This window comes from Phoca vitulina, unplaced genomic scaffold (genome assembly GCF_004348235.1).
Source record: "Phoca vitulina isolate PV1807 unplaced genomic scaffold, GSC_HSeal_1.0 scaffold8, whole genome shotgun sequence".
NCBI lineage: Eukaryota > Metazoa > Chordata > Mammalia > Carnivora > Phocidae > Phoca > Phoca vitulina.
Genome location: NW_022589711.1, coordinates 7,690,725 through 7,713,952, shown reverse-complemented (window position 1 = coordinate 7,713,952; position 23,228 = coordinate 7,690,725). Strand labels below are relative to the sequence as shown.

Genomic DNA, 23,228 nt, shown 5'->3' with positions numbered 1-23,228 from the left:
CAAGGGTACCATAACTAATGGCACTGTCTATTCCTGCTTTCTAAATGGAACCCTAGTATATATGTATATTTTCTGTAGTAAAGTGTCTACTTTATGAGCATAATAAATAGCAATTGCCCTTTAATGGCAACTTTAGCTGTGACCATTATGGCACAATTTAAGTGCTTAAAAACACTAATGGGAGTGATACAATGTTAATTATACTAAGGATATGAAGCCTGTACACAAGAACTCCTGCAAAATTAAGTAAAACCCTGGCTAATTCTAATTACAGTCTGTCTGGAAGAGATAAGAGAAATTAAACACCCCCCTCTTTTTTTAGTGCATTCCTAATATAACAGCACTATTTGCCCACATTGGTTGAGAAAACATTGTAAGTGACTCAGAAAAGTAAGATTCTGAAATAAAAGATTTTTTTTCAGCTTAAAAAAGAAAGAAAAGATAAAATTACATACAAGGAAAATCCATCTTTACTTGAAACAATGCTTACTTTCTTGCCTCTAAGCCTAGGGAAACCTGCTTTTAAAGAGCTCATTCATTAAATTGTCAGACACAAATTAATACCACGGGAGTTTTTAAAAAATGTTTTTTTAACTATTTAGAAGAAACATATTTGGAAACCATGAAGACTCTCCTTCACCTTATCTCATATGGAAAAATTAAATTTTTTAACAATGGCCAAAATATCTATCTGTAACTCTCCTTTTCTTTTACTCATTTACTCAATGCCTCCTATGTGTTAGAAACTGGCATTAAAAAAATGGGTAAATGGTCTTGCTGCCCTTAGGGGGTTTACAATCTAGCAGAAAAAGACAGACTCTTAAAAACAAAGTAATAGTTCATGTTTACACCTTAGTATCTGTTATTGGATATAGTTTTCTTTGTTTTCCAGACTCCTTTTTTTTCTTCTTCAAATTCTCTTGCTTGACTCATTATAAATTGATTTACATGGGTCCCTAACTAAATTGAATTGGAGTAGTAGAAATCAAGTTGTTGATTTATTTGATTTTATGAATTTGTTAGAAATAAAAAGTTCATAGGTTTAAAAAAAAAAAAAAACAACAACACAACAACACCCTGTGCCGGAAAGCCTGGCACATTTCAAAGTGCTATCATTTTAAAACTGAGGCAAATGACATGTCATAAATAATGAAAACAACTGGGTGACAGCCTACAATCTTCAATACACACATTATTTTAACGGATCATAAACCAAGAAACCTAGCATCAAGATAAGAAAATCCACTCATTGTGGATAAATAACAGTCCTAACTGATTGAAATCATTTAATTTCATTGAAAAGTGTCCCATAATCTTTAAATTATAGGTATTTGGAGGTTAGCACAAATAGTTATGGCAAGTATCTAGGTACTTAAAAATTGTCATCCTCACCTTGAATCATTTATTATCTGTAATGGACTTTCTAATTTGTCAATATATCTAGTTTCCAGTGACCCATAGGGCATGTGTCAAATACCCACTTTACAAAATTAGGGTAGTTTCCATGATATTTAATCTGTGTTCCCTTTGATAAATAATTGTGTCACTCTTCGTAAGTGTGTTTCCAAATACAGGATACTTTGCACGCTCTGTTTTTCTAATACATGTAGATATTAATCCTCTCCTGCTGCCAAATCATACTAAACACAAAGAGGGTTTATATACAAATTCACTGGTTCCATTGTCATTCCTTATGACCATTTTCTGAAATTTCTTTGTGTTGTTTACCTTTTAAAAACAAGACTTTAAACCTGGACATAATTTTTCATTCCCCTCAGATTTTTCTGAGATTTTTGCCTGGCATGTGAAAACATACACATACACATAACAAAGTCACTAACAATTTTCTCCCCATTTTCACTCCCAGGCTTGGAGTCAATGTTTTTCAGACTGATCCTTCCTGGTAAACCACTTTGATTCTGATGATATTGGCAGTCATCAAAAATCATCTATAGAAATAAAATTATTGATCATTTAGTCTTCTTCTTTAGAAAGGCATATCACACACACACACACGCACACACACACACACACACACACACACGATCGGGATGCCATTATGGTATAATCAGTGTATTATTATCTCCCAGAGTCCTGAAGAAGCTAGAAAAATTTAGCACGATTGGAGTTGATCTTCTATAAAACAAAAGAAGGCCAAATATCCCACTGGTAACACTAGCTGTAGGGTAGATCCAGAATAAAAAGAGAGATACAGAGACAGAGAGAATTACATAAGAGAAATCAAGATAGAGCCAAAAAAAATCTAGAGTTTGGCATCTCAGATTTAATTCTATCGTCTGACAGGAAAGTAATGGGGATCTAGCCTCTAGTCTTCACTGGAAATCATCTAAATTAATTCAGATCAGGATAAAAAGAGGAGAGGGATTCATGGCAAGAAAAAGACATCACTTGACAATCGATTCTTGCATTCACTAGTTCTACTTATGCTAATCAGTAGTACAGTGTGCACAGCATAGGTGGATGAGTTGCCCTGGCAAAATGGAGATGGGACATTCAGTAGAATCTTAGTTCAATATACTATGGAGGTAAATTATTTGTCTAAACATAGAGTTTCTTTTGGGTTGTTGGCATTAGAGTGAATTTTTGCTTCTTACTCCTGCCCTTGAAAATACTGAGTAACTCTCCATACCTTTAGAAATCTTAATAAACAAGAAAAGAGTTTATCTGATTGTTTTTTAAACTTGAAATTTCATTTTTCAAATTAATTAATTTTTTACAAATATTGCCTTGATTCTCCTTTCTGGTCAAATATATTTTATTAAATAATAGAGAAACAGAGAGTAAGACACATGGATCAACAGTTGGAATTAGGAAATAAGCAGTGGTGTGAATAATCTCAAACCATTAGGTGATTACAAAAAAAAAATTCCATTTGGCTCTTGAATACACACAATGAGTTGGGGAGAATAGATTTATTTCTCTAATTACCCCACGATGTACTTGGGCCAACACTGAAATGATTCTACATACCCTGAGCACACAGCAACTATTGGAGGCAAGGAGGGACCTAGAAACATACTGGATACAGAGAGAAAAACATTTTTTGCATACAATCAATAATGTAAAATGCCATTCTTAGAGCTGTGTCTGCATTATGACAAAACTGGTCAATTTCTTCAGTACAGATAAGGAATTAAGGAAATTCCTCAAAATGAAAAAAAAGAAAATCAAGTTAACATTTTTAAACACCAAACTGATCACTTCAGTCAAATAGCTAACTTCAAAGCCACATGCAGATGCAAATATAATCAAAGTAGAGCAAATTATATTGCCAAGTCCCTTATAAACATTGATCATTATTCCTACTCTATAAATAAAAATTTTTAAAATGAGTTTTACCAAATTTGTAGTAACTTTATATAAAGTGGTGCAAACATAGAAATGTGAGATTTTTTAAAAGATTTATTTGTTTGTTTATTTATTTTTTTATTTATTTATGAGAGAGAGAGTAAGAGAGCATGAGCAGAAGGGGCAGAGGGAGAGAGAAGAAAGATGAGATGTTTTTAAAAGTCAATGTCAAAGGAGAAATGCAGCCAAAGAAGGCAAGGAAAAACAGAAAATACGCATGGTGAGTTACCATCTCTCCAGCATTTATTATGTGCTGAATATGGTGCTTGTCTATAGATACTTTATCATAACCCTCAAAACAATGCCCAAATGTAGGCATTAATATTGCTACTTATCCAGTGAAGAATTTGAGGCTCATAGAGTTTGAGAAATTTATCTTACCCAAGATACAGAATTGGTAAGTTGGTAAAACTTTCCAATCTGGACTCAGACATGTCTGTTTTAAAGACTTGCTTCCCCTGTTCTTGTCTACTAAAAAAAAAAAAAAAAAAAGAATGCAAAGCAACGTTTTGTACATTACAGAGTAGTCCAGATCTGAAAGGTTACATCCTGAACCCTTAATCTAAAAATCAGAAAGACCCTTCTTAAAACTAGTGGGGTTTGTTTGTTTAAGATGTGGGCTGTTAGCATCCTGTAATGCAGAGGTTTTTCTCATGATTATTTGATTCATGTGAGTTTTACATGAAAAAAGCAGTTTTACATGAAAAGTTGAGAATTCATCTCTAAGGTCCCTCAGTAGATTGGGCCTAGATTAATATCTGGATCATATTGTTCATCTGGACCTGGTTTTCCTCCACAACAAAAATTAAAGGTTAGCCTAGATGACTCTTAAGATTCTTTCTAGTTATAAAACTCAGTAAATGTTAACATCTTTGCTTCTCAATCCAATATTCTCTCTACTACTCCAACCTATTTATCATTATAATAACAAATACTTCTGATTGGCTGGTGATCACTGATGATCACCAGCCCATTAACAGTTGATCAGGTGATCAATGATCCAGTTTATTAAGAGTTGATCAGAACCAACCTGTACTAGAGACAGAGAACCAAACATTTCTGGTTTGTATCTTGTCACCTGACAGGGACAGGGACTAAGATGTATTTATATTGTTATTACAAAGGAATAGAATTTCCCTGTTTGACTGATGTCTGGGTGCTCTGAATTTGTTCTTATGTTTTTGGGCTGATCGACTTATTTTGGGTACATAAGTTCCTTGATTCTCCCTCCTCTGTTCAAGTTATATTGATCTTGTCAAGTGCATCAATGCGTCGGAACATTGGGAAAAGGTAAGGACTGATCCGGGTCAAAGGTACTAAACCCTAAACCAGATACTTTAAGGGGAAAAAAAAAGAGTACTAAATGGAAACACATATTTTACAGATCACTTCCTTTTCTCTATTTCTGTTTCTGTTTTATAGGTCTTCTAACAAGGGGATAAGGTCCACGTTTGCCATTTTGGCAGTCTTTAATGTCTAACATGCCAATTGCCTGGTATGTAAAAGTGAGGAAGGTAAAATCTAGGACATTTGATATTTTTTTATAGGCTACAATGGTGGTTGTTTCTTTCAAGATGTTAAACTAGTTTATTAAACTTATCCCTTGATGGTAGTGTGTTTATTCACCTTTAACCCTCCATCTCATTTTGCTTTGTAGTTGCAGCCAGGAACTTTGGGAAGGTTTGGCATCCTACATGTTAATTTATTTTTGAAATGATCAGATCATTTTTTTATACCTGTGCAAATGTCTGAGGTCTACATCAGGATTCAGCAAACTTTTTCTATAAAGGGAAAAATGATAAATATTTTTATCTTTTATAGACCATTTGTCTCTGCTGCCACTGCAGAAGTCAGCTGTTGTGTGAAAGCAGTTATAAACAATATGCTTATGACACAATGGGTATGGCTGTGTTCCAATAAAGCTTTATTTATCAAAATCATGCCACAAATAAGATTTAGCAGTGAGTTGTTGTTTGATGATCCTGATCTAGATCCTTGGATTTCTGGCCATGCATTCATGTCATATCTTCAAGCATTAAACTATCGTTATATATTAAACATAAATGGATATGCAATAAGGTTTTGGAAACCTATTCTGTCTGAGTTATTCTTTCCTTGATTTGCAGTTAAATCTGACTCAACTTTCTCATTCCTGATCACATTTCATCTCCTTTGGGAAGTTTTTCCAGTCCCTTTTCCAGTCCACCCCCACCTCACAAGTCAGTTTTCCTTCTTTGTATAACTACCACATCTTAAATATATTTCACATTATGTGATATGAGTTTATATGTCTTTCTTCTTCATCAAATTTAGGTTTTGAGAGATGGATAAACTGTTACTCATCTTTGATCAGTCCCTATGGCCAAGGACTAATTTTAGCTTGTAATTAAGTATTCAGTAAGTGCTTGTTCAGCAATATGCATCAGGGAGTTTAAGTCTGTAGTAACATTTAGATAAGATGTGAGCTGATACTTTAGAATAGGTATATATAGCCTTGAAATATATTAGCTTTTTTTAACAAATAGGAAATTTTAAGATGTCAAAGCATCATATCATCTCAGATAAAAGGCTATCCTAATCTGCCTTGCTAGCTGGTTGCTATCATGTGACTAATATAAGAATGAAAAATGCTGTGTGGAACTTCCAGCGAGGCCTCTTAAAGAGACCCGACCTGGCTCTGAGGAGCACCCCTTTGACTCTCTGACCTTCCTCTTTCCTGCTTTCTGGAACACAGAAATTCTGAGTCAACCTCAAGTGGACATTTTGAAGCAGAATACAGAGAGTACCTGGGTCTTTGATGACATGTTGGCACTCTGTGACTCTTGTGGACTGCCTTGCTCCAAAAATTTTTTTTTATGTACCACCACTTTTATTTCTGGTCGCTATTACAGAAGCCTACCTGATAATGTCTAACTAATATAGTGCTATATATTTCATTTAACATTAAGTAATTTCAATGTATTCTAAATCTTATGCCAATGTATCTTTGCCAAATATAGAAACAAAAGAGAATCCTCCATGATGATAAAGAACGAGAGAGAGAGAACTCTCCTTGGAATGATAAAGAAGATAAAAATCAGGACTTTCCAAAAGGACAGTAACTCTTTATAAAATATAATATTAAAGAGTATTTTAATCTAAAATGAGAAGTAATGTGAACATGGTACTTTCTTATCTATCTACATAAAACGATTTCTCATTTCAGGCAAATATTCAGGGTATTTGTCATGGCAAGAGAACAAAATACATGTAGATTGCATAAAACCATTTAGGCATTAGCCTGTTTGGATTCTCAGTACTGTATGTTGAGAAGATATGTGATTGCTATTTTTTTAATTTAACATTTTTATGATTGGTTAAATTTTTCATTTTTAATGAAATGTTTATTTTTTAATTAATTAATTTATTTTTATTTAAATTCAATTAATTAACATATAATGTATTATTGGTTTCAGAGGTAGAGGTCAGTGATTCATCAGTCTTATATAATACCCAGTGCTCATTACATCATGTTCCCTCCTTAATGTCCATCACCCAGTTACCCCACCCCTTCCCCTCCAGCAACCCTCAGTATGTTTCCCATGATTAAGAGTTTCTTATGGTTTGTCTCCCTCTCTGATTGCATCTTGGATTATTTTTTCCTCTCTTCTCCATGATCCTCTGTTTTGTTTCTTAAATTCCACATATAAGTGAGATCATATGATAATTGTCCTTCTCTGACTAACTTATTTCACTTAGCATATTACCCTTTAGTTCCATCCACGTTGTTGCAAATGGCAAGATTTCATTTTTTTGATGACTGAGTAGCATTCCATTGTATGTATATATATATATACCACATCTTTATCCATTCAGCTATCCATGGACATTTGGGCTCTTTCCATAGTTTGGCTATTATGGACATTGGTGCTATAAAATTGGGGTGCAGGTACCCCTTCGGATCACTACATTTGTATCTTTGGGGTAAATACCCAGCAGTGCAATTGCTGGGTCATAGGGTAGCTATATTTTCAACTTCTTGAGGAACCTCCATACTGTTTTCCAGAGTGCCTGCACCACCTTGCATTCCCACCAACAGTGTAGGAGGGTTCCCTTTTCTCCACATCCCCGCCAACATCTGTCATTTCCTGACTTGTTAATTTTAGCCATTCTGACTGGTGTGAGGTGGTACCTCATTGTGGTTTTGATTTGGATTTCCCTGATGCCGAATTAATGTTGAGCATTTTTTCATGTGTCTGTTGGTCATCTGTATGTCTTCTTTGGAGAAATGTCTGTTCATGTCTTCTGCCCATTTCTTGATTGGATTATTTGTTCTTTGGGTGTTGAGTTTGTTAAGTTCTTTATAGATTTTGGATACTAGCCCTTTATCTGATAAGGCATTTGCAAATATCTTCTTCCATTCTGTCGGTTGTCTTTTGGTTTTGTTGACTGTTTCCTTTGCTATACAAAAGCTTTTTATCTTGATGAAGTCCCAATAGTTCATTTTCACCTTTGTTTTCCTTGCTCTTAGAGAGTGTCTAGCAAGAAGTTGCTGCGGCTGAGGTCAAAGAGTTTGCTGCCTGTGCTCTCCTCTAGGATTTTGATGGATTCCTGTTTCACATTTAGGTCTTTCATCCATTTTGAGTCTATTTTTGTGTATGGTGTAAGGAAATGGTCCACTTTCATTCTTCTACATGTGGCTGTCCAATTTTCCTAATACCATTTGTTAAAGAGACTATCTTTTTTTCCATTGGGTATTTTTTCCTGTTTTCTCAGATTAGTTGATCATAGGTTGAGGGTCATTTTCTGGGTTCTCTATTCTGTTCCATTGATCTATGTGTCTGTTTTTGTGCAGTATCATACTGTCTTGATGAGTATAGCTTTGTAATAGAGCTTGAAGTCCAGAATTGTGATGCCATCACTTTTGGTTTTCTTTTTCAATATTCCTTTGGTAATTCGAGATCTTTTGCTGGTTCCATACAAATTTTAGGATTATTTGTTCCAGCTCTGTGAAAAAAGTTAATGGTATTTTGATAGGGATTAAATTGAATGTGTAGATTGCTTTGGGTAGCATAGACATTTTAACAATATTTACTCTTCCAATCCATGAGCATGGAATGTTTTTCCATTTCTTTGTGTCTTCCTCAATTTCTTTCATGAGTGTTCTATAGTTTTCTGAGTACAGATCCTTTGCCTCTTTTGTGAGGTTTATTCCTAGATATCTTATGGTTTTTGGTGCAATTGTAAATGGGATCGACTTCTTAGTTTCTCTTTCTTCTGTCTCATTGTTAGTGTTTAGAAATGCAATTGATTTCTGTGCATTGATTTTATATCCTGCCACTTTGCTGAATTCCTGTATAAGTTCTAACAATTTTGGGGTGGAGTATTCTGGGTGTTCCAACATAAAGTGTCATGTCATCTGCAAAGAGTGAGAGTTTGACTTCTTTTATTTCTTTTGTTGTCTGGTTGCTGAGGCTAGGACTTCTATACTATGTTGAACAACACTGGCGATAGTGGATATCCCTGCCATGTTCCTAACCTTAGGGGAAAAGCTCTCAGTTTTTCCCCCATTGAGAATTATATTCACTTTGGGCTTTTCATATATGGCTTTTATGATATTGAGCTATGTTCCCTCTATCCCTACACTGTGAAGAGTTTTAATCAAGAATGGTGCACTTTGTGGGGCGCCTGGGTGGCTCAGTCGTTAAGCGTCTGCCTTCGGCTCAGGTCATGATCCCAGGGTCCTGGGATCGAGCCCCGCATCGGGCTCCCTGCTCAGCGGGAAGCCTGCTTCTCCCTCTCCCACTCGGCCTGCTTGTGTTCCCTCTCTCGCTGTGTCTCTGTCAAATAAATAAATAAAATCTTAAAAAAAAAAAAAAAAAAGAATGGTGCACTTTGTCCAATGCTGTTCCTACATCAATTGAGAGGATCATATGTTTCCTGTCCTTTCTTTTATTAATGTAGTGTATCACATTGATTGATTTGCAGATGTTGAACCACGCTTGCAGCCCAGGAATAAATCCCACTTGGTCGTGGTGAATAATTCTTTTAATGTGCTGTTGGATCCTATAGGGTGGTTATTGGTGAGAATTTTGGCATCCATGTTCATCAGGGATATTGGTCTGTAATTGTTTTTGGTGAGGTCTTTGTCTGGTTTTGGGATCAAGGTAATGCTGGCCTTATAGAGGATGGAAGTTTTCCTTTCATTTCTATTTTTTGAAACAGCTTCAGAAGAATAGGTATTAATTCTTCTTTAAATGGCTGGTAGAATTCCCCTGGGAAGCCATCTGGCCCTGGACTCTGTTGGGAGATTTTTGATGACTGCTTCAATTTCCTTGCTGGTTATGAGTCTTTTCAGGTTTTCTATTTCTTCCTGTTTCAGTTTTGGCAGTTTTTAAGTTTCTAGTAATGCATCCATTTCTTCCAGATTGCCTAATTTGTTGGCATATAGTTGCTCATAATATGTTCTTATAATTGTATGTATTTCTTTGGTGTGGGTTGTGATTTCTCCTCTTTCATTCCTGATTTTAATTATTTGGCTCCTTTCTCTTTTCTTTTCTTTTTTTTTTAATTTTAAATACTCTTAAGGCATTTATTTATTAAAACGTTCTCTGCCAAGATTTCACATTAGCTTAAAATTCAAATCAGTCTGTACATTTCTCTACTAAGGTCTCCACCTCAGTGTATTCCATAAAAACACCTTCTCCAGCAATCAGTGTTACCAGCGTCCATACAGTGAGCCCCATGGTCAGCCTCTTTGTTCCCTAGGTGACCCAACTAGATGTTAATACTGCTCTGCTACAGGGTAAAAGTTCCTAACTCAAACTCATTGGAAAAGGGGTGAAACTTCTGCAAAGTGCACTTTAAGAAGAGGTACTGTTTGCTCATGAAAAGAAACCAGTAAGTCCTCTAAGAATAATAAAAGGGGATATTTTACAGTTAAGCACATGATTTGGAGTGAAGAATTCAGATGTTGCCCTGCTGGTCCAGGCTGTTAATATTCTTCTTGTTCCTCCCCTGGCCCCCTTCATCAGGTATCACAAAGCCTTCGTCTGTGGCAGACAATGTCCACAACCTCTGCAATACAGGGTTGTTTTCCCCCTTGTTTTCCTGGCAAATCCATTCAATGTTCCTTAGCTTTCCAAAGTAGAAATCTCTTTCTTTCTCCAAGTCTTCGACGGTAAATTGACCTGCTGCATCATTTCAGTTGCTTCATCATCCCCATTGCCCACACCAGGATTCTTTTTCACCACACCCAGCCCAGCCTTAGGGGTTGCAGTAGTTCTGCGTGTTGCAATGGGCCTCTGAGGAGCTGTACTGCTAGAGCTGAGAGATTTCTTCAGTTTGTTCAGAGCTGGAGCAACAAGGGAGGGAGCCACTGCAGTTTCTTGACCTTGTCTAGCAGCTACAGGGTCATAGTCTTTTTCATCATAGTTTGCATCAGAAAACTTCTTGAACCACTGAACAAATTCAAAATTGTCTTGAAACTTTCCTTTTACTAATTTGTCCACAGGAATTATTTTGTCAACACCCATTCTCTTAAAACCTGCTTGTGGTATTTTGAAGTTCTGGATGTATTCACGTGCTAGCTCAGCCTGGAATTTCACTTTCTTCAAGGCAATGGATCCCCAGGGAATAGCATGTCCATAAACTGACAATGGGCAGCCCCTGAGCACAACTGTTCGATCTTCGTCAGATTTAGCTGCAGAGACTCACTGATCTAGGCCAGCATGTCATGTAGACTCAGGTTATCACTGGTGACCTGACGTTGAGTATATGTTCATTGACATCTTCGGCTCTTGGCAGGACTGTGTCCACTGCCTGTGCCCAGCTTCAGTTCCATCTTCGCCTCATTCTCCTTTCTCTTTTCTTTTTGATAAGTCTGGCCAGAGGTTTATCAATCTTACTAATTCTTTCAAAGAACCAGCTCCTAGTTTCGTTGATCTGTTCTACTGTTCTTTTGGTTTCTATTTCATTGATTTCTTCTCTAATCTTTATTAATTCTCTTCTCCTACTGGGTTTAGGCTTTATTTGTTGTTCTTTCACCAGTTCCTTTAGACGTAAGGTCAAGTTGTGTATTTGAGATCTTTTTTGTTTCTTGAGAAAGGCTTGTATTGTTATATACTTCCCTCTTAGGACCCCCTTTAGTGCATCCCAAAGGTTTTGAACAGTTGTGTTTTCACTTTCATTTGTTTCCATGACTATTTTTAATTCTTTAATTTTCTGGTTGACCCATTCATTCTTTAGTAAGATGCTCTTTAGCCTCCACATATCTGAGTTCTTTCCAAATTTCCTCTTGCAATTGAGCTCCAGTTTCAAAGCACTGTGGTCTAAAAATATGCAAGGAATGATCCCAATTTTTTGGTACCAGTTGAGACCTGATTTGTGACCCAGTATGTGATCTATTCTGGAGAATGTTCCATGTGCACTCAAGAAGAATGTGTATTCTGTTGCTTCAGGATGGAATGCTCTGAATATATCTGTAAAGTCCATCTGGTCCAGTGTGTCATTCAAAGCCTTTGTTTCCTTGTTGATCTTCTGCTTAGATGATCTGTCCATTGCAGTGAGTGGGGTGTTAAAGTCCCTGACTATTATTGTATTATTGTCAATGTGTTTCTTTAATTTTGTTATTAATTGGTTTATATAATTGGCTGCTCCCATGTTAGGGACATAAATATATACAACTGTTAGTTCTTGTTGGATAGACCCTTTAATTATGATATAGTGTTCTTCCTCATGTCTTTTTACAGTCTTTGGTTTAAAATCTAATTTGTCTGATATAAGGATTGCCACCCCAGCTTTCTTTTGATATCCATTAGCACGATAAATGGTTTTCCACACCTTCATTTTCAATCTGGAGGTGTCTTTGGGTCTAAAATGAGTCTCTTGCAGACAGTGTATCAATGGGTCTTGCTTTTTAATCCAAGCTGATACCCTGTGTCTTTTGATTGGGGCATTTAGCCCATTTACATTCAGAGTAACTATTGAAAGATATGAATTTAGTGCCACTGTATTACCCATAAAGTCACTGTTTCTGTATATTGTCTCTGTTCCTTTCTGGTCTATGTTACTTTTGGGCTCTCTCTTCACTTAAAGAATCCCTTTTAATATTTCTTGCAGGGCTGGTTTAGTGATCACAAATTCTTCTAGCTTTTGTTTGTCCTGGGAGCTTTTTATCTCTCCTTCTATTTTGAAAGACATCCTAGCTGAATAAAGAATTCTTGCCTGCATATTTTTCTCATTTAGCACTCTGAATATATCATGCTATTCCTCTCTGGCCTGCCAGGTCTTTGTGGATAGGTCTGCTGCCAGTCTATTATTTCTACCCTTGTAGGTTATGGATCCCTTGTCCCGAGCAGCTTTCAGGATGTTCTCTTTGTCTCTGAGATTTGCAAGTTTCACTATTATATGTCAGGATGTTGACCTATTTTTATTGATTTTGAGGGGGGTTCTCTGTGCCTCCTGGACTTGAATGCCTGTTTCCTTCTCCAGATTAGGGAAGTTTTCCATTATAATTTGCTCCAATATACCTTCTGTCCCTCTCTCTCTCTCTTTCTTCTTCTTCTTCTGGGATCCCAATTATTCTAATATTGTTTCACTTTACGGTATCACTTATCTCTCAAATTCTCCCCACATGATCCAGTAGTTGTTTATCTCTCTTTTTCTCAGCCTCTTTATTCTCCATCATTTTGTCTTCTATATTACTAATTCTTTCTTCTGTATCACTTATCCTAGGGGTCAGAGCCTCCATTTTTTTATTACATCTCATTAATAGCCTTTTTTATTTTGAATTGATTAGATTTTAGTTCTTTTATTTCTCCATAAAGGGATTCCCTAGTGTCTTCTATGCTTTTTTTCAAGCCCAGGTAGTATCTTTATAATCATTATTCTGAACTCTAGTTCCAACATCTTACTTATATCTGTACTGATTAGGTCCCTGGCAGTCAGTACTGCCTCTTGTTCTCTTTTTTGGAGGTGAGTTTTTCCATCTTGTCATTCTTGCAGAAAATAGTTGCTTTTCTATTTGTAGAGTTGCAGCTATCCTTTTCTTAGATCTCTGGTTGAGTTCAGAATGATTTGATAGCTATCTAGCTGAAGTCCTGGGACCAGATGAAATTAAAGTCTCCTACTCCCAAGATATGTGATTGTTGATGTTTTGTGCCTCAAAGCAGTTTCAGAAAATTGACCATGACGAAAGGGACAAGGTGTCCACTTTGGAGAGTGGTGTAGATAAGTGAATTTAAGTACAGAGTGAAGCCAGGCAACCTGGATTTGTATCCAGGATGTGTCACTCTAGTTGTGTGCACTTTAGCAAGTTACTAAAGCTCCTAGTGGCTTTAGTTTTCCTATCTATAAAATGGGAATAACAATATCAACCCCATTAGTTTCTATGATGATAAAATGGATCAATATATGTAAAAAAATATGTAAAATACTTATGAATAGTAAATGCCATTTTATCTTTAGCTGTTTTTCTTTGCTGCCAATTGGATTTGAGCAGGAATTCATACTCTACCACTTGCCATCTATGTGACCCAAGGAGAGTCATTTAACCTCCCTAGAGACTCAACTTTTTTATTGCTGAGATGAAGAGACATCAACCTATTAGTGCTATTGTGAAGATTGATTGAGATATACGTAAAGCCAGTAGTCTGACGCCTGACCCATGGTAAGGATTTAACAAATTGTCATCCCTTTACTTTTCTTTTTTCCTCTTAGTTACTGCTAATTTCCACCCCTGCCGCAAATTTCTAAATAGGCAACTATATTGTTAGAATATGGTGGAATTCACCCAATGAGCAAATGCATTCTTTAAACATATTTATACATATGTATGTATACAAATAAAACATTTAAATATATATATTTACATGTATTCATGCCCATTCAAAAACACCGTACTTGCCAATCACACTGTGTGCATATTTTATTACAGAAAAGTTGAAGAAAATCATATGAGATTACAAAATGTATATATGAAATACCATGTAACTAGACCTATTTCTCATCTTATAAGTTGAGAAATAGGTTCTTGCTGAAGCTAATCTTGCTGAAAAGTGCTCTGGTATTTCCCATGTCTGTTTCTTAACTGTGAAAAAAACTCACTATCCCTTTGAGTAACATTTACTTTTAAAGTAAGGAGAGAAAACCTGAACTTGACTTAGAGATTAAGCAATAAGCCATCTGCCTAATTACCCACAGGGACTTGCAGACCATTCCAGAATATCATTCTGTCTGGGAAGTTCTCCTTCTAACAATATTTATATTTCCTTTGAATACTATTTTTAGGTCATAATGTTTGTCAAATTATAGAAAATTGAGCCTCAGTTTCATCTCTAAAATAAAGGAAATAGAATATATGATCTCTCGGGTCTTTTCTAGTTTAATTTTCTATGATTTTATGATTCTCTGGAGATTTATTTCACTAGAAATGGTTGGGAGAGGGTGAAAGAAGACAAGAGAGTGTGGACAAGAACACTGGTAAATTTTAAAGTGGAATGACAGCCAAGTTCACAGTCTACTAACAAAATATAATATTGAAAAAAGATAATACGTCACATCACTTTATTGTTGCCGCTTCTCCAATAATGATAGGAAATCTACAACTGAATACAAGAATGTGTTTTGAGTCACATTTTGAATTTCAAATTCATTAATGCAATTTTTGTGGAGGCTTCCCAAATGTGGGGGAAGGTCATAAGAGGGAGTAAACTCACTCTCTGTAACCTGCATAGATTCTTCCTTGGTGTGAGCAATGATGGGTGTGGGCATGGAGGGAGGAAGGGAGAAAAGGACACTTTGGGGGCATCTGGCAGAGTGGCAAAAGAGCCTTGTCAGCTTTTTGTTGCTGACCAAGTCCCAGTTACAAATTCTTACTATAAAGCATACATTATCAGCCCAAATCAAGATTGTAAAATATCCACTCCTCACTTTATGTAAATTGCACAGAATAAAATTCTGACTTTAAGCATATAATCCTATTAAACTTTCAAACATATTGCAGAGGAAACTACAAATAAACCTATGTCTATCAGGTGTCTAGATCTAGCTTTTCACCTCTGACTTTCTGTTTTATGTTGTTTTTTTTTTTTTTCTTTCTGCTTTTCACTTTCTTAAGTGCTTCGGGGCTCTCAGTACCACATGCCACCAGCCAATATAAAACCTGTAAATGAAATTGAGAGGAAATTGGACATAAATGAATAATCAAGAAACTGCACATGTTGCTTTGAAGACCTCTTAGTTTTTCTACAAGCGACAGTTGGAACAAATTGTGTTCACTGCAAAAGAAATGGCAATGAGTGCTTGACAGAAAGTAGCTGACCCATTCAGTTATTAACTCTTTCTAGAGTTCCACAATATAAAGGATAGAACTTGTTTCTCTCTCACTGTATTCCTAATATGTGACACAGTTTCTGACACAAAATAGATGTGTAATAAATATTTTTAGCTGTTGTTATGTAAAGGAGAAAAGAAAAGCTTAGGCTTTATGTGCAAATGTATATAACAGAGAGCAAAAATAATGCGTACATATTTGGTTGGATAAGTTTAAAATTTCCAGTATCTATTTTTTTGGAAAAAAATTAAGTATTTCAGGTTTTTGCTTGTTTTTGTTTGGTGATAGTTTGGAAACAAGGAAATATATTTAAGAATAAAATAATAAGCACACCAATTTCTTAAAGTTACAAATCACCCCCAAAATATGGAAACAAATCAAATTAACTTAAAGCATCAATTTTTCCCTTTCATCCAAACACTGTTTTGAATTGCAAAGATTGCTGAGCAATAGAAAGTCACAGAAGGGGAAAGCAAGAGATTTGAAGAAACCACATTTAAAATTGGGTTAAAAAATAACTATAATTAGCCACAAGTTAAGGAAAACTGCTAATCTGAACATCCCAGATTAGAAATAGTTGCTATCACAGAACAAAGATTAGCTATTAACAGGGTTCATTAGTGTGGAACGGAAGGTCAGGGAGAGAGGACAGCACAGTGTAAGGGCAGTTCTGAAATCAGCTAGAAGTGAAAAAGCCATGAGGAGAAAAAAAAAAGGTTGAATTTAGGTTCTTTTATCCCAATCACTTTCTTAAGGAAAATGCAAGATAATAACACCCCTCAGATTCATATGGGTCTCAAACTAAGGGCTGATCTGCACTGTCATTAGTCAGCAGGTGCCGTTGAAGAACACTGAAGAAAAGAGAGAAAAGGAAGGTTAAGAGTCCGTTCTGATACTCATCGATCTTCTGGGCTTTCCCAGTAATAAGCAAAAACAAATTTTAAAATGTTCCTGTCATGGAGAATATAGTCCTTAAGTCAATCTGTGGGCTGGAGAAACTGAGTTGAAGGTAAGATATCAGGAAAAACTGACATTCAGAAGAGTTTTATGTGAAGTTACAGAAAAAGAAATGACTTTAAAAGGATAAAATGAACCCCCCAAAGGCATCAACAACAATTATCTATGATTTTTCAGTAACAAAGATTAAAGGGCCATTAATAACATTTCCTCAACAATGTATTTATTCAGTATCTTTATTTCTACCATTTTTATAAATAATATTTTCCAAATTCATATAGGTTAGGATAATGAAGAGTATCTTGACATATTAATGAAGCACAAGTACTGGGTTTTTCTGGAGATTCAAATGAATGACAATTCTCAGCTGCTTCTGAGAATTATACCGGTTTATTCTTAAGCTTGGGATTGCATCTTACACAATGCCTAAGGTCAAGGAGATGAGGAGAGAGCTTCACATGAGCACAAATGTAAGCTATAGGGGAGAGTCTCTGTGACTGAGTGCCTACAAAACTGGGAGAAAATCTTAAACAAAATCTGATCAAACTTCTAGATGTAACTCCCAGGTTTTTTTGTTTGTTTGTTTGTTTGTTTTAATACAGGCAAGAGAGCAACATGTTAAATTATACCACAAGTATGAAATTATCAAAACCTAGTGTGTGAGGGAATAACAAGACAGTGAGACAATTTTGTCAACAAATAAATAGCAATTTTTTACAAAAAGGGAGGGGTGACTGATAGATTTAAAAAGACAGTGAAATATCAAAAGAATATGATGAGTAAATCTTAGATACAGATTCAAATAAATCAATTCTAATGAAATATTTATGAGATACTTAGAGAAATTTGAACATTAGGTATTTCATGACATTAAGAAATGGTTGTAAATACTTTTAGGAGTCTTAATGATATTATTGTTATGTTTAAAAAAGTTCTTATAATCTGAAAATTTTAAGAATGAAATGATATTATGTCTAGAAATTGTTTCAACATTACCTGGTAGGTAGGGTTACAGATGAAATAAGATTTGCAGTTTGATAGTTACTTAAGCTGAGTAATGGATACATGGAGTTCCTTACACTAATCTCTACTTTTTTTTTCTTTTTTACATTTTGAAATATTGCAAATTAAATATATATATATATTAAGAGTCAATGAGAGCTATAAAGATGAAATTAAATAATTAAGCAAATTTGTTCCATGATATATATAATTATATTCAGATATTTGATCTATATTGAATTGTTCTAGTTTTCCCATTTTAAATAATTCATAATAACTTGAATATTTGTTACTTCATTTTGAGGAAGGCAGTTTGGGGATGGAAAATAGAAGAGTTGTACAGAGTTCAAAGAGAAGTTAAAACCACGGAGTCTACCTCCCACCATGTGCTTTCAATCTCTCTTGGCATAACATTCATAGTCCTTATGATGGCTTCCAAGGATTCAGGATCTACCCCTAGTTACTGGTCAGACTGCCAGGGACCTTTCATGATCATCGTTTCTAAAGTGGTAGTACCATTAGTCTCAACTTCTTTGTCAGGCTTTATTTTTCCTTGTAGCATTATCCCTAAATTAAACTGTGTTATATATCTCTGTTTCTTGGTTTTCTTATTCTCCTATATTATAATACTCATGATAGCAGTATTTTGCTTTGTGGCTGTAATCTTCAGACTTAGAACAAGGGTTAGCACATTATTAAACATTAAATGAATATTTGCTGAACATGAACTCTGAAATCCAAACACAAGTATTTATGACAAATAGTTACCTGGGCTTTGCTAGGATAATAAATAAATAAACTGTGCATTCCATTGTTGCCCAGCAGCAGTTGTTAGGCTGAATGTTACTTGTTCTACTTTCTACCCATTGTTAATTCTTCCTTCAGGTGCCACGAGAGCATGCTCTATCTGCCACTGAATAAGGATGAGCTCTTTTCCTTGTGAAAGCTTGGCCAAGGTCATCCTCTTGCTTGGAATGCTAGGACTGCATAATAATATTTATTTCAGACCCATAGCAGTTATCCCAAGTCAAGCTGCCACCTTGGAGTGCTGCCAGAACCAGATCTGGTGTCCACTGAATCTCTGCCTCTTTCTCTTCCCCTGGTTACCCTGCATCAGGGGACAGGTAAAATTTTTCTGCAAATCCTTGAAACAGAATGGGTATGACTGAATCTCTTTTCTCAGAAGTAGTGCTATCCACCACTGAATGTCTGCTGTTCTAACAGAAGGAGCCCTAGGATGATACTATTTCAGCCCACCCTCTCTTTTTCAAGAAAACCTACCCTTAATCTATGAAGGCAATTTTTCTTCTAAGGATAACAAAGGTGATTTTCTAATATTAATCTCAGAAACAAAACAAAATCCAATTCACCACATGGACATTGTATATGACTTCAATATGGACCCTTAAGGAAAAACTAAAGCTTGTTCAGATTCACATCTCCCCATACCCACTTTTTATACTCAAATAAATAGATTAATGATCATTTGAATATTTTTAAAGCATAGATATGCATGTTTCACTTATCAGCTGATGTTTCTTAAATTTCTCAACAATTTTTCATTAGTAAAGCAAATTTTCATTATCATACAAATGAGGAAAGGAGAAATAATAATAGAATTTGAATAGCTCCAAATTGTTTCAGGAAATGTATTATGTATTTATTTTTAATTTTTTTTTCAGAATAGCTCCAAAATAGATATATAATCTCTATTCTACAAATAAGGAAACTCAATTAAGGAATGAAACTTGCCAATGGTCACATAAATAATTAATGATAGATTTAGAGTTGAACCTAGTTCCAATTAGTTCCATTTTAATTTATTGCCACATTAGTGCATTTAGATGAATATTAAAAATGAGCATTTTAGGGGCAACATGTTCAAGATCCTAAGAGAATTAGAAATAACCAAAATTAACAATGAAAAGTTTGTGAGCAAGTGTATGCACTTTACTTAATTGAAATTCACACATTTCTTTAAAATGTGTAGAAGCTTTGGATCCCTACTGTGGCTACATAATAACATGACCTTTATTTCTGATGTTATCCTATTAAGTGACATATACATACATGCATGAAGAAAAAGACATCCAGGGAGCGTCCACTTCACAACCATTTGTAAATCGTTCCTTTTGGAATGCTATGTGCTATTGAAGGATTGAGACATATATGGCCACAACTTTGAATTCCTATGAAAGAGAGAGATTAGAGAGTTGTCCTTCTAAAACCAGGAGGGTTCTGAAGAAGCATGGTTTAGGGAATGCATTGTAGACCCATGCTCAAATTCTGTTTCCACCACATACTAGGTATATGACCTTGGTGAGTTAATACACACTAAGTAAGTTTCTCCTTTTGTTAAATATGAATAATAACAGTACTTGTCTCATAGGGTCATTGTGAGGATTACATAAGTTAATGTGTACGAAACACTTAAAATAGTGCCTGACATGTATTAAGTGCTATTTAAATGTTAGTTGTTATTATTATTATGCTCTTTTATGGCTGGATCCAAAGAAGATTCCATTCTAATAGAATTAAAAGAAATTCTCCATAAAGGGAACTTCTGTTTCCAGTTCTTGCAAGTACTAGATTTAACATTTTCTGTCTCCCAACACTAGACTCTTCTTTGAAAATCAATTAATATATTATTTTATTAATAAATGTGTTTTTTTCTTACAAAGAACTCATAAACTCATATTTAGTAAAGTAGCAATGGTTATATGGCTAGGGTAATCTTTTAAAATAACAAAATCAAATTCAGTTTTATAAACAACACACTCATTGTGCTATTTGTATTTAGATAATCTTCATGGCACTTGAAATGGAATTCTATTTCCTTGAAAATAATTCTCTCTTCTGATATAAAACACTTACATCTACTTTATGCACTTTACACAATTTTTATCTATGTTGTTTGTAATTATTTGTTAATTTATTAATCAGTAAAAGTAATGGAAACATATAATCCAAGATTTCATCTCAATCTACATTATTAAAAATTGTCATTAATATTTCCCTGATACCAAAGACTCAAATGTGAAGTTCATATTTTTTTTAAAAAGTTTGTAAACCTTAATATTATAAATTTTACTAGGATGTTCTTAACCGAGATTACCAAAATTTAAAATAGATCAGCCAACCCCTTATTTTTAGACAATATTATAAAGAGCCTATGCATTCAGTTTTACATAATTCCTCATTCAATTATTTATTCATTCACATGTTTATTAATCACTGATCATAACTTCTTGAACAGGGATGTGTGCTCCATTTTCTCAAGACTTTTGTGGAACAAATAACATTATTTCATATTAACCTGTTTTCAGATAGCCAGTGTATTTGAATTTAAGGTTTGTAAAGTAATATCACAAACCCCATCTTATCTTAAAAAATTAGGGTAAAAGGCATGCATAGAATAACTATAAATCAAGAATATTTTATTAAATGTTTTGATGGAGGTACAAAGCATGATGGGAATAGGGATAGAGGAAAAAATACAGTGATGAGGACTGGGAAAGTCTTCATGAGGGAAAACTGCATTTGAGTTAGTCTTTGAATGACTGGGATAGGGTTTTGGTTGCTAGAGAAGAAAAGAAATAGCACTAATTAAAATCCAGAGGCAGAAGAAGTATAGGATCTGTTGAAGAATTACATAATCTAGGGTAGGTGACACACAGATGCTACTTGGGCATAGCACAATATGAGACTAGAATATTAGAAGTTAGATCAGGAACAGGCATCTGAAGAATAGGAGTACTCTTTCTAAGCAAAACGAAGTCAGCAAGGGCTGTTGAACCACACAGAGATACCAGCAGAGCTAAGTTTTAGCAAGATGGCAGGGATGATAGTAAAGAATAGATGTGCTCACATGCACACAAGTCAGTATCTCTATGTAGTCTATTGCAGGGTCTTCCTCAATGCTTTTCAAAAGGGAATTTCTGTCTCCGTGACTTAATGTAATAGCCCTCACAGGTCACCTACAAATGTATAATATATAAAGTATAACTTTTCACTTACATCAATGGGGCAGAAAACATTTTTTAGGTCTTTTTTTTATGGATGACACACTGAATTAGATTCCTAAGGCTATCGTAACAAAATACCATAAAGAGTGGAGGCTAGAAGTATGAAATCAAGGTCTTGGCAGGGCCATGCTTTTTCTGAAGCCTCTAGGGAAGGGTCTTTCCTTGCTTCCTCCTAGTTTCTGCTGGTTGCTGGCAATCTTTAGTGTTTAGCTTGTAGATACATGACTCCAGTCTCTCTCTGTCAGCACATGGTCTTTTCATCATTTCTCTGTGTGCATTTCTTCTACTCTTCTTATAAGGACAGCGGTTGTATTGGATTTAGAGTCTACTCTACTCCAGTATGACCTCTTGTTAACTGGATTACATCCTCAAAGACCCTATTTCTAATTAAGGTCACATCTACACGTATCAGGGGTTAAGACTTGAACATATCCTTTTAGGAAACACAATTCATCCCACAACACATACTGACAACATTTTAAAATGTGATATTCAGAAACTTCTGCAGTAAAAAATGTTGAATTATCTTTAAGAGCCTCATAAAGGTTACTATTACTAAGCAGCAATAGTGGTTAGAGTGGCCATGGATCCTGGAACTCCTTGTTGAGGAAAGAGCAGATTATTTTTGTCTTGTTCTTCCAGAAAATCTAATTCATACGTGCTGCATTGTGCCAAAAGACCAAATCACTGGTTGTGCTCTGTTTAATTGATTTAAACATCAGATTGTTTAAGGCAGTTAGTTATAATCTAGGAAAAGATCATTGATTACATTTATCAAAACTAATTCTCAAATCTTTCATCACACTATTTTTCAAATCTGATTCTTGTCTCCAATTTCCTCTTTCCCTACTTCTGAGTCATTATTTATCCTGTTTCCCCATCCCTGCCCATTTGCTACATACAAAGATAAAGCTCAGTGTCAACTGCAAACATAATAATGGGTGGTTTTCCATCTTTCAGGTTAATGATGAAATGTGAAAGAGGACTACCTCTGGTACGCTAAAATAAAGGCTACCATCAATAGCTGTGTTAGTAGCTAGGCCTGCACTAACAAAACTTCACAATTTAAACAGTATTTTCTAAACTTATTGATGACCATTTAGTGAAGGAAATAATCAGAAGTGAAGATAAATTATGGCTACCAAATTTCAATCTACTAGAACTGTCACTTTTAAATGAGAGTGGATTGGTCTAATGGGTCTCATAGGTCTCTGGTCATTAGGTGGGGGCCATTCCTTTCTGCATCATTTTCTGTCTCTCACACTTCAAACTAATTCTTGTTTATGTCTCTTATCAAGTCACAGTTTATTTTTCTGTCAAAGAACTAGTGTACTCATGCAAGAGCTCAGTTATATAGTGAACACTGTAAGCACTGTCAAATATTGTTTTACAGATACTTTTAAAGTGTTCTCAGTAGCAAAACATCTAATACAAATATTTATGCTATGCATATTTTCATTACTTACTATTCTATCCATAATTTAAATCACTGACATTTGCCAGATTATCAGACAAAGAGAAAGAATGATAAAAGAAATGTTCTGCTTATACATCATAGCAAA

General features: G+C 35.1%; 1 protein-coding gene and 1 pseudogene across 16 annotated transcripts in view; both read right to left on the bottom strand.

Annotated features, from left to right (window-relative positions):
• Positions 1–23,228, bottom strand: part of ROBO2 (roundabout guidance receptor 2) — a 1,625,768-nt gene that overhangs the window by 1,055,404 nt on the left and 547,136 nt on the right. The window lies entirely within an intron of this gene.
• On the bottom strand, positions 9,891–11,274 carry LOC116634144 (annotated as a pseudogene).